The sequence below is a fragment of the Hesperophylax consimilis genome, chromosome 11, assembly GCF_061612785.1.
Source record: "Hesperophylax consimilis isolate HC1 chromosome 11, BYU_Hcon_1.0, whole genome shotgun sequence".
NCBI lineage: Eukaryota > Metazoa > Arthropoda > Insecta > Trichoptera > Limnephilidae > Hesperophylax > Hesperophylax consimilis.
This window is the reverse complement of record NC_142846.1, coordinates 4,552,880-4,566,475: the sequence shown is the minus strand read 5'-3', so window position 1 is coordinate 4,566,475 and position 13,596 is coordinate 4,552,880. Positions and strand designations below refer to the sequence as shown.

General features: G+C 33.6%; 1 long non-coding RNA gene across 1 annotated transcript in view; it reads left to right on the top strand.

The window, feature by feature from the left end:
• LOC149419674 (uncharacterized) overlaps window positions 1-13,596 on the top strand; it is a 101,137-nt gene that overhangs the window by 47,160 nt on the left and 40,381 nt on the right. Inside the window, exon 2 of the long non-coding RNA XR_016302794.1 lies at window positions 4,737-4,786. This is a non-coding gene — a long non-coding RNA (uncharacterized LOC149419674). The remainder of the gene's footprint in view (window positions 1-4,736; window positions 4,787-13,596) is intronic.

The following is a 13,596-nucleotide window of genomic DNA, read 5'->3' as shown; positions in this document are numbered from 1 at the left end:
AAAAAGATCGTTTTCTGTGCGGTTTCTATGTAATTGATAGCCGAGTTTGTTGCTCCTCCCCAAGCTATAATTCCATATTCTATTATTGATTGGCAGAGTGCAAAATATATTGTTTTCAATTGTTTTATTTTATATATGTTTCTTATGTTTAGGAAAATGTGTATTGTTTTGAGAAGTTTATTTGTGATTTGTTTGATGTGAGGTATCCATCTAAGGTTATGGTCAATTACGATTCCTAGATACTTTATTTGTTCGGTTTTTTCTAGAGGAGGGCAATCGCAGATGTTGGTGTTTAAACATTCGTGTATTTTTATGGTGTTTGTGTTGTTTTTTGGTTGTCCCGTGCTATTTATACTGTATGTTGTGAATTTTGTCTTTGATATGTTAAGTGTAAGTATGTTTGAGTCTAGCCATGTTTTCACTTGCGAGATTCCCAAATTCGCTATGTTATATACTGTAAAAAAGGTGCCTTTGTACAGGTGCCAAGGTAAGGAGTCTTACCCAGCGTACATTTCGGCGTTAGCTCAGGTGGTAGAGAATAGAGTTACATATCTTCAGGTTTCAGGTCAGCCAACGGGCTTTTACACGGGGAACAAATGCCAAGTTGACCACTCCATATTCGTCAAAAGAAACACAAAATGGGAGTATGAAAGTATATTCACAAGCACAATTACATTACAGATACACAAATGAGAAGGGTTATTAACATCCTAAATATTTCTAGCTGTTTGTTAGGAACAATCTCTCTCTATAGTTAAGAGTTCTGGCTGGCAAGCCTGGATGTTGACACGATTCTAATCATAAAGGCACATGTGGAGAAATGGTGATTAATCAGCTTACATGAATTGCAGGAGGAACAACACGTACATGTTGAATCACTAATATGGCGGGATATCTTCTGTATTGTACGCGCCATTGCGCGTGCAATTCTCCATCGTAAATTGGTACAAATTTAGATACCGGTTTTTAAAGTACTTGCACAAAAATAGCCGTTTAATCGGGCGCGCTACGAGAGCGTCTTTGTTAATTGCAAAGCACACACATGTTGTCAAGGCCGAGGTTAGATTTTAAGTGTGGCCGTTGATGATTTCGTCAGCCAGCGTGCGCGAGCATTGTGCAGTTTACCAACTTGACCGTGCGCAATGCGGACGCATGCGCACAGCGAACAATGGTGACAACTGACAGCTAACTAATTTGAATTCGCGGGAGTTTTTAAACGTGTTGATTTGTTATGTGACAATACATTATTCCAATCCTTAGATTTGAAGAGTAAAACTGTGTCGTCAGCATAGCAAACTATTTCACCGTCTATTTTCATGCTGCAAAGTTCATTTATGTAAATAGTGAAAAGAACGGGCCCTAGTATGCTTCCTTGTGGAACTCCATATGTAATCGGCAGTGGTTTACTAGTATGGTTGTTAATTTTGACTTGTTGTGTTCTGTTACTCATATAACTTTTTAATAGTTGGAGCTCCTTGCCTTTGATACCCATGTTTTCTAATTTTTTTAAAAGTGAATTGTGGCAGATTGAGTCAAAGGCTTTAGCTAAATCTAGATATATCGCTATGCATTTGTACCCTTTATCTAAGTTGCTATGTATATAATCTATTGTACATGCCAAAACTTCTTTTGTGCCTATTTTTTCTCTAAATCCATATTGGTTATCTGAGATTAATTTGTTTTCTTCTATGTATTTTATAATTTGTTTTTTTTAATACTCTTTCGAAAATCTTTGAAAGCGAGTTTAACAGAGTGATTGGTCTATAGTTATTTATTTCCATTTTGTCTCCGGATTGATAAATGGGGATCACTAATCCTTTTTTAAGAGTACTAGGAAAGCAGGAGTGTGTTATACTAAGGTTGATTAAGTGTGTTATAGGTTTTAAAATTTCATTTTTCAATATATTAATGCAATCCGTTATTATCTCATCTAATCCAGGAGCAATTTGGTTTTTTAATGTGTTTATTATTTTGTCAATTTCCTCTTTCGAGGTTGTTTTTATTGTAAATCTGTGTTGTGTCGGTTTTTTATTGATATTTGATCTATTTGTTTTTGTTAGTGTGTTTGTCTTATGCAATTTACGGTTCGCTAAAACTTTTCTTATGTTTGCGAAAAAGTTATTCACATGATTTGCTATAGTTTCTGTATTTGTATTGACATCTAATTTTTTTGAGTTAATATTTAGATTTTCTATAGTATTTTTCTGTTTGTATTTTTGTGTGTATGTTACTACTTTTAATATTTTCCATATTTCCTTTGGGTTATTTTTTTTCTTTTTTAAGTTTTTCTCTATGGTACAATTCCTTAGCCACTCTAATAATTTTCGTGCAGATGTTTCTATATCTTTTATAGTAGTTAAGTTGTTCCATGTCGTAGGGTTTATTGATCATATATATCCAATAAGTAATATTGTCTTTATCAATATGATTAATCGTTCGATAATAGGGTCATTACGAGTAAGATTAATGAATAAAGCCCTGTTTCTGACCAAAACTATATCCTAGAAATAGAAAAAGTACAACAGAGGTTTTTGCGTTATTTATACATGAGAGAATATACGTACTATCCATTCCTGTATCAAACCTTCATCTTAACAGGAATGCTCGATTTCAACACCTTAGAAAGATATTTTTTGGCAAAAACTTTTTTAACTAGTCTCTGAAACTATACTTAATCCACTTATACTGAAAGGGGTTAACTTATAAGTGCCTGATAAGTATACTCGTTACCTCACTACCTTCCGTGGAGAAAAAAAGAGTACTGATGATTTATAGAAATCCTGTTAAAAACATGATGGCAATCCATTTCCGAATTATATACCTACGAATAATTTTAATATCATTAAGTTTTCTACGAGTACAACATATCCAAATCAGGGATGCCATAATCTCACTGGCTTCAACGGTTAGGAGCAGTTGAGACTCTTGTGCGGTATTCACATAAGAAGTAATACCAAAACACAAAAACAAATAAGAAATATAATAATATGTTTTTATAAGTTTTTAATATTTTCGAATATACGACTCACTCAATTGTTTTTATTCGTCCAATAATAATTATTCAATCTTCACGGCACAGCGGCCACGGTACTTCCGGGCGACGTGGTCAAACTACCACAACTGTTTTGGCGCTTTATTGTCCGTTTTTCTCTTTTATTTGTTCAATAAACAAATAAACACAAAACAATTAATGCGCCGTTAACTAGGGCTGTCGTCAGAGGTAAACCATTTTGGGTACGTGGAAAATTAGAAGAAATATGATGCGTGCAAATTTCGATCAGTCAAAAAAATTTCAGCAATTTAAGGTCATGTTGTGTATTTTTATGTTAGACGCGATATTCGCTTCAAAAACATTTTATTTAACCAATAATGTTGCATCGGCCTTCGTGGTTGAGTGGTAAGGGTCTCGACCAGCAAGCCGAAGGTCGCGGTTTCAAATCCCGGCGTGTGCAAGTATTTCGTTTCATTAATTTGTATTATTTCAGAAATAAGATATATAGGTTGGTGAAAAGTTAGTTAACAGTCATAAATAACCTCAATATATTTTTTTATTTTTTTTTTATTTTTTATTGTTTAACTTATAACATTGTTACATTGTACATAAAATTAGGTAATAATAGGTAATAGTGAAAAACATATGTTATTGAAATTCTACTCCAAAGAAGAGTGCTAGCTCTTGAGCTTGGCGTAGGAGTTATTTCACAATTATTTCATGTTTATATCAGTAATTAACATAAATACAGTACAATAAATATAAACTTAAAAGAGGATTGCGACGTTAATTTTGGTTGTAACATGAATTGAAGTTATAACATTTGAAAGGTAATATTAATTTTTTTTTAAAGATTAATTCACCTTTTTTTTTTAATAAAATAAAATCTGGTATTTTTTTCACTTCTTCGGGAAGACTATTAAAATATCTTATGCCTTTGTAAATGTATTTATCGTGCATTTGTTGAGTTGAAAATAGAGAAATTTGGATGTTAAAATTATGCCTTAAGGATGAGTTAAATTTAAGTTTTTTTTATTACAGTTTCTTTATATATTTGTAATATTGCATCTTTTTTATAGAGGTCTTCAATTTTTGGTACGAAAATTTTGAACAATGATGCTGAAGAGAATGTTGGTTGTTTTTTCAAAATTACTTTAATAATTAGTTTTTTTACCACTTTTACAGAGCTTAAAAAATTTTCATATGCACCTCCCCACCCAATGATTCCATACTGAAGTAATGATTGGACTAGTGCGTAATAGACTTTTTTTCAGGTTGTTTAGCTTCAGAACATTTCTTAATCTAATGAATATATAGATACATTTTCTAATGCGCTTAACAAGTTCACATATGTGTCTGTTCCATTTCATATGTTGGTCTACAATTACACCGAGGTACTTTATTTCAGTTGTTTGGTTTAGTATGGTACATGATTTATTACAAAAATTTTATTTGGTTTAAACATTTATCTCAAGACAGGTAGGTTTTACATATTATCTTAAGTTGTGGGGATAGGGGAATAGGATTATTGCAAATATATGCTTACACTTAAAATATAAAATTGTGAAGCTTTAAAAAGAAAAATAATAATTTTGTCTAAAGTAAATTCAAAGGGAATATTAATATCAGCCAATTTCTTATAAAAACCGTTTTCTTGACAGGCGGGTGTCTTGTAAAGATTTTGACAAAAAAAAATATTTTTTGGTAATCCTCTTGTAATTTTTTTTACTTTTATTTATTTCAGGGGGTCGATGGCATGATGAGTTCCAATCTTCCAGCAGATGACCGATTTAGGTACTCCATTTTCAATTTAAGTAAATACGTGTAAATCGTATGATGGCTTATTTAATTTTCTAAATTTAACACAGAACACTAAATGCTTTTATAAGATCATTAAGTGTATAGTTAGGTTATGTGGTCGACACCTAATATTCTGTTCTGGAAGACGATGATCGCCCTCAAATGGTGGTCAAGGTAAGGATACGGAGGGCTAATCGTGATTGCGTTTTTGGTTATTGTGTCATGTTGCGCTGCCTTCTTTAACCCTAGATAACTAATCGCTCGTCGAGGCGACGACGCGCTACTCAGCGAAATTCGAATTCACCTACTTCCCCCCGCTCCCCGACCTTGACTCTTTTATTACCTTCCTAATTTGAGTAAACAGTGCAGCACGTGGACAATGCAGCTGGACGAAAGTTCAGTTTTAACAACAATTTTTATTTTAAGGTACGTACATTCATACATTCTTATATTTATTGTTAATGTTGGCGAATCTTCTACAATAGAAGCTCTGGTTCCATCTACGTCAAACGTGCGTTAAATTGCTACATGTGTCCATCCAAGGCCCGGAGGATGACCAGACACCGTTGCACCAGATGTAGAGGGGCTATTTGTGGTCCAAATAATGTTGATATGTGTGGTCACTGTGTAGACTGATATTTTGATATTAATTTGTTCATTACAAACCTTACTTTTGTGCCATTTAACAAGTTCCTATCTTAATTAAATATTTTTGATTTATTTCTAGTGTTTTATTGCGTAGTCCACTCGACGAAAGTGTAGTTACAATGAAATAATGAAAACAGTTTAGTTATCTAGGGTTAACCAACGTTTCTGAGTGCTTTACAGTGTTCATCATCAGGATAGATGTGTATGTAGATTGTGGTGAAATATATGTAGTCATATTAAGTTTCTGTGTTGCCGTCAAGTACCCAATACCATGAACGAGCTTAGCCCTGTCGTATCTTAATATCAATGGGATTTTGTGGATTTCAATTTCCTCTGTAATTATGCGTGGTTGATGCGTTTTAGGTATTCCGAGGACTTCAACGACAAATCAAAATAAAATAAACTCAACTGTACACAGGCCATATAGAACATCTTCTACAGGATCTCGGAACACTTCGAGCGTAAACGAATTGGGAGCGCCCAAAGAATAAGAACTCATGCATATATTATGGGCTTACCAAAACAAAATCATTGATCCTTGAGGGTACGCAAAAATAGGTTGAATATCTCTGGTTGTCGGTGCCTCCTTGATATTATCTTTATTATTTCATTTTCCTGAGGAAAACCATATCTTCAATCAATAAATGTTATCTTTTGCCAAGGATCTCCGAAGTAAAATAAATATGGAATAAAATTATCGTATGATAACAATATTATGATGCGAAGTAGGTTTGAATGAATAATTAAATATCTCAACATGATAATTAAATTAGTTAACTGAGCTTTACTCTTTTCCTAAAAACACAGAGCAGTAATTATTAAAAAAAGCAACATGAATTAGAATTTTACCTTAATAGAAGCTTAAAAATATTATAATAGTTACTTTATAACTTTAAATTTTACAAATTCACTTTGTGGCACCATTTTATTAATGAAATAATTAAAAACACTTTGTTTTTACCACGATAATCTTTATTTTTAAAAAATCAACATGTTTTGAACGATGTTCTCTTCATCAGGACATTAAATGTACATTTATGTCCTGATGAAGAGAACATTATTATTACATGTACATTTATTTCCTGATGAAAAGAACATCGTTCTCGAAGCATGTTGATTTTTTTTTTAAATAAAGATTATCGTGGTAAAAACAAAGTGTTTTCAATTATTTCATTATTAAAATAATTTTAAGCGGATAGATAATTTATAAATATTAGAGATAAGGAATAGTGATAATATAAGGTAAAATGTATATAATACTAGTGGATGCCTCGCAATGCTTCGCTGTTGCTACTGTCTTTCTCGGGCGCCTCCGACTTCTTCCATCATTCACTACTGTGTACCACAATATTACTGTAAAAAATTACATTACATCGATTTTAATTCGACACGGTATCTCATTACGGTGCAGAGATATTGCGTTTAGTATTCCTCGGGCGTCCTTGACTTCTTCTATCATTTAAACACTTCTGGCACTAATAACAACAAACTTTGAAACTTTCAGCAATATCGATCGACTATTTTTTGCGAGGACGAACATACGTATGCTGAATTTTTATATATAAAGATAAAAAACCAGTTAACTCAATCATTTGGAATGCATTTTGTAATATAAGACGAAGCCCTGCCACAGACCGCCTTCTATTTAAGGGAGTTAAAATTGGTAGTTGTATGTATTTTTGGATCAGATGAGATCTAACCAAAGATATTAGAAGAACGAGATGTGCTATGAGCAGTTCATACTGTGTGGAATTGTTTTGCCGAGTGTCGCCGGTTTTGTTCACCAATACTACTGCAAACCTTCGCTTACGCTAAGGTATCCGCACTAATACATAGAACAGATTTCTGTACGTACACGTCCCGATACCGTTCAAAGTACCCTAATTAGGTAGTACTCCGGCTACGGTCCGGCGGCCAACATAGCATATCTCGTTCTTCTAATATCTTTGGATCTAACCATACACGTTGACAAAATTTCATTGAAATCGGTTGAGTGTTTTGTTCCCCAAACAAAACGAATGAGTTTTCGAAATATCGAGTTCTCTCAATGACTGGAGGAAAAAATGAAGTCAATATGTGGTTAGCGTTTTTGACAACATTTTTCACGTATGATATATATATATATATATTTTTTTTTTATTTATTTAATAAATATTTACGTGTTACATTTTTTGACATTTTTTTAACTACCATACTAGGCTAATGCCCGTGTTGTGGAAGTTATTAAAAATTTATTATTCAGAAATAGTAAAGTTATTTTTAAATGCATACACCGGAAGTATAATTTTATCTAGTTTCTAAGACCGTATATGTTTTTACGGGAAATTAAAAAATAAGATATATATATATAGCGTATTTGAAATACACAGAAAATATTCCAAACTTAACGTAATGAATGAATGAATGAATGCAAATATTGGAAGTGGAAACTTACCCACTTCCCGACATCCGATAGGGCTGAAACTCGGCAGATACATCGTTGTCGATGATAATTCATTATTTCAGTGGTGGCAATCACGTATATGCACTCCAGCACGATATAACAGCAAGCAGTTAATATCAGTGGCCGCTCGTGACTTTTAGGTGTACTAGAGTGCTAATATAACAAAAAATGATGTTGTTGCAGTTGAAAACGATTTTTTTTTTTAATTGAATTTTTTGTATGCAGATTTTCAGGAAATTTCAGTTTAGCCGCACGGATTTCCGGAAAATCTTCACACAAACAATCAAAAGTTCGAAAAAAATTTAAAAACCGTTTTCAGCTACAACGACATCAATTGTGCCATTTTTGCACTCCAGTATACCCAAAAGTCACGATTCGCCATAGGTTAATATATGAAACAAAATGTCGGTCCTACCCAATTGGCATTTGGAGAGGTAACTGTAGTTATCGACTCCAGTTCTTGTGAAGGAAGGTTTAATTCTCAAATCTTTAATTCTTGTCGGACCTCCGCCAAGAATTGGAAACTCGGATAAAGGGAGGAGAAGTTGGGTTAACAATAAAATATATGAATAACAAGCCCACAATAATAAGGTCAACTTCAAAAAACTCAAACACATCATCGGATACGGCCAAAATATCCGAGGCTGCCGTACCAAACTCATAGAGCTACAAACTACTCTTCCACTACTCCAACACATTGAAGTTTTTCTTCTTACCGAAACTTGGCTTGATCCTGATATTCACACCGAGGAACTTGGATTTTCATCTTACAACACCTACCGCCTTGACAGAAATCCAGCCACTAGTACTAAAACCAGAGGAGGAGGAGTTCTTATATCCGTTACAAAATTACTGCCATCCACTCGATTAATTTGTAAACATCTGGACGTGGAACAGGTATTCGTTTTACTAAAAACTAAATCAGGCAAGATTCTACTGGGATTCCTCCTGGATCCAATATCACAGTCTACAGAAACCACATAGATGACCTCAAAACCTTTAAAAATAAATACCCTGATGCCAGAACAATTTTATTTGGTGACTATAATACCCTTTGCATTGATTGGATGAATAAGGACTCTTATAACAACTTAAGCCTACCAGAAAATGCCCGTGAAATAATAGATATGACGAACTTACTCTCTCTACATCAAGTCAATCAAGTCTAAAATACCAATAATCGGCTGCTGGATTTAGTATTCTGCAGTGATACCTCAGTCCATATTGCTAAATCAGTTGACGAGCTTCTCCCCCTAGACTGCCATCACCCCGCCCTAAGCATAACCATCACTACTAATAACTCACCAGATGACACAACTGTTCTTCCTAACCTAACTTATAATTTCTCCAAAGCTGACTATTCTAACATGAATCAATATCTTGCAAATGAAGACTGGTCATTTCTTCACCATAATAATACTATTAACTATAATCTTGAATTATTTTACAAAATTATTAATAAGGCCATTGAAAGCTTTGTACCACTTTCACACTTCGAGGAAGCGAAGTTCCCAAAATGGTTCAATGGCGAGCTAATAAATCTAGTTATCTGTAAAAAAATTGCACACAAAAACTTTAAAGAATCGAACTCTCTTATCGACTACAAGATATTTCACAACTATAGAACTCAATGTAAAAAACTATCAAGAAATTCATATTTCAATTATATTAATGGAATCGAAAACTCTATACCTTCTAATATACAAAACTTTTTCACTCACGTTAACTCTCTTAGAAAAAACAAACAAGGTTTACCCCTTTCAATGCACTTCAAAGAAAAGAGTAGTACTGACATGAATGTAAAAGTTAACTATTTTGCTGATTATTTTAAAAGCGTCTATGACGAAGATATCCCAGACAATTATATACCACCTTAGTCGCTTAACGAGAGCATACATATCTTTGCCATACACATCAACATAAACGATGTTATAAGTAAAATCAAATCCTTAGACATAAACAAAAAGGCTGGACCTGATAATGTACATCCCAATATCCTGATAAATTGCATTACTTCACTGGCTGAGCCGATTTTTCTATTGTTTAATCAATCCCTTGACACAGGGTGCTTCCCTGATATTTGGAAACGTTGTTATCTAACTCCTATATTTAAAAAGGGTAATATAAGTGATGTTACTAACTATAGACCAATATGCAAGTTATCTGTAATTCCTAAACTTTTTGAAAAACTATTACTTGATAAAATTTCACCATGTATTAACCATCTCATTGTTCCGAATCAACACGGATTTTTGTCAGGTAGATCAACTCTGACAAATCTCTCGTTATATGAAAACTATATATCAAACGCATTAGCTAACAGAACTCAAGTCGATTCCATATATACGGACTTTATCAAGGCCTTTGACAAAGTATGCCATAAAATTCTCCTGATCAAACTACGTAAGCTCGGTATTGGCGGAAAACTTTTAGAATGGTTTGCTAGCTATCTAACTAATAGAGTTTTACTTGTAAAAATCAATTTGTTCATTTCCAATCAATTTATAGCTACCAGTGGTGTACCACAGGGGTCTCATTTAGGCCCAATATTATTTTTACTGTTCATAAATGATATTGTAAATATATTTGATGAAGATATTAATACGTTACTTTTCGCAGATGATTTAAAAATATTAAAAATAATCAAAAGTGCTGAAGATTGTATCTGTCTACAAAATAATTTTAACATGTTAATTAATTGGTGTTCTCTTAACAAACTTCATCTGAACATAAATAAGTGTTATTCAATTAAATTTTACAGAATAAATCAACCAATTATTCATTCTTATAAACTCAATAACTCAATCCTTACCTCTGTCGAAGAAATTAATGACCTGGGGATAACTTTCGACTCTAAATTAAACTTCATATCGCATATAAATAATATTAATAATAAAGGAATGAAAATGCTAGGCTTCATTCTTCGAAATTCCGGAGGTTTCAAGAATATTTCAACATTAAAAAATTTGTATACATCCCTGGTTCGTAGTCAAGTCGAATATAACTCCTCGATCTGGTCCCCCCACTACAAATTACATTCAGATTCAATCGAAAAAATTCAACATAAATTCCTAAGACACATTAATTTTAAACTCGGTATTCCCATTGAAAATATAAATTATAATTACTTGATGAAAAATCTAAATTTATTAAAACTCTCAGATCGAAGAATTATATCCGACTTAATATTTATGTTCAAAATTGTAAACGGTAGTATAGACAGTCCTGATTTAATTAACCTCATTGAATTTCATATACCCACGAGAGCTACTCGTTCTAAAATTTTGTTTAAATGCAACAATATCAGGACTGAGTATTCCAAACACTCGCTTGTACCTAGGTTGCATGAAGTTAGTAATAGATACGCAGATGTGGCAGATCTATTTAACTGCACGCAAGGTAGGTACAAGAGGGCTATGCTATCAAATCTTTTCAATCAATATTAATTTAATCTAATTCTACCTTATTTGCACTATACAAACTTATGTACTTGTATCTCTTGTTTACTTACTTACCTACTTACTCTCTAATGTCATTTCACAATCAAATGCCACATATATTTGTAATTCTTTTTTTTAAATATTTTAACTGTGACATGTTATCATTGTTTATGGTATATTTATACCGTTGATATTAAATAAATAAATAAATAAATAATCTGAATACCCAGATACTTAACTTATTTTCCGTCTCTTCCGTTCCCTACACCTTTCAGTCTAACAATAACCTCATGGGTGCTATTACCCCATAGCCCCACTGGCACCAGACAGTTTGATCTCTTGTTCGGTATTCACACAATAAAATCTTAAAAAGTATTATATTCTTTTGAGTTTTCAATGCTACTCTGAAAAAATATTTTTAATAATATTTATATTTTCGTCCTCCATTGACTAATACCTCCCACAAGAAATATTTAAGATGTTAGATCCCACATTTTCTACGAATTTTTCCATCAGACAGCATCAAAAGGAATAACGAAAAAATATACGATTTCAATTTCCTAAGTTTAACACGACGTTATTTTTCGACGTTTTTTTTAGTCTATTTTTACTGTAATGCGACACCAATCAATAAAGCCCGGATAGATTTAATGAAATTGAAAATTGTCTTCCCACACTTTAAACACCTCAAGGATGAAATTTAAACTGGAAAGTCTGTTTTTAACGGACGTTAAAAACTCCTAGAATTATGTTTTTTTTTGCTTTATATCAGTCTACATAAAACCATCAATTTTATGTTACTGCTCGGTTAACTTATGTACCCTTGGAATGATTTCAACGAACTTTTTGTGCCTTTAGAATGTATATAAATTTCTAATATATTATTTATATAAGTATAAATACAAATGTTCGTTTGTTAAAAACCATAAATCTCCATCTTTTTTTTATATATTAACTTCACACAGGAGGCCCTGAAGATAATAATTTCCCTCAGGGCATATGTCATCTTTGGGGATGCTGTGTGGAGGGTCTTTTGTGGAGAGGAAGGAGTGAACATGGGTCTTGAAGAGTCTCATGTTGTAGGAGGGAGGAAACACAGAGGCCGGCAGTTCGTTCCACAGCCGAGCTGTTGAACTTAAGAACGAATCGTAGAAGCGACCCGTTCTCATGTGACAAATGTCAACCGTGTACAAATGTTGGGCGCGCGTTTGGCGTTTATCCCGACTACGCACCGGTGCCGAAAGGATCAATGACGCTAGTTCCTCAGAGCATCTTCCATTGTAATACCGATAGAACAAGGACAGCATACCTACCTGACGCCTGTGCTCTAAAGATTGCAGTCCGTTTGTTAAGATTGGGGAATCTATCAAACGGACCGCCTGTTTTTGCACAGAGTCAAGGGTTTTTTTCAGGTATTTAGGGGCTCCGGACCAGAGATGGCTGCCAAATTCGACAGTAGGGCGCACTTGCGATTTGTACAGGGTCAGAGTTTGTGTGCCCTTTGGGGGCTTGTCAAACAAAAAGCTATCATGAACTGTTCTGTCATCCACGTAACAATGAATCGGTGCACATGTCAAAAGGTTCTTCACCGATTGCTCTGAAATTTTGACGCAACCTTGCATTCGAATACGCGTATGTTGTTATATACCTATGATGTGACAGGTAAAAACATATTTTTCTTAAACAGCATTTCTCTATCTGCACAGACAGACTAAGCCACAGCAATGCGCGGCGGAGTACAGCTAGTATTATTTACTTACGTATGTTTTCACTCGTCACTTTTCGAAGGAACCAATTTTACACATTTTGAGTATGTCGGATACGATTAGAGATTTCCACGGCCAAAAGCATTTTCTTGATAATTTTTCGGGTTATTATGCCCAGTTGCGCCTCCTCCTTCTTCAACCTACTTTTCGGACAGCGTTTCAGTGTCCATCGTCACATTTGTATGTCGTAAATAAGGAAAGAAAATCCAATTTAAATTCTTACGTTATTTGGCGCTGACTTTTAATAAATAAAAAAAATATATGTAATTTTGTTTTTTATTTAATTTTTCCAGAGTAGAAGAAACTCTCAGTATCGCCCTGGTGTAAGACCACCATTCAGAATTGAAATGTTGTTTGAAATAGTTTTGTGCCCAGATCTGCACATACAGGTACTTCGCAAACCTCTCTTTCCCACTATCTTAAGCCTCACAACATTCAACAATTGAGCTCCAGATGGTTGTGAGCAGTTGGGACTATGATATGATATGAAAATGATAATAAAATAAT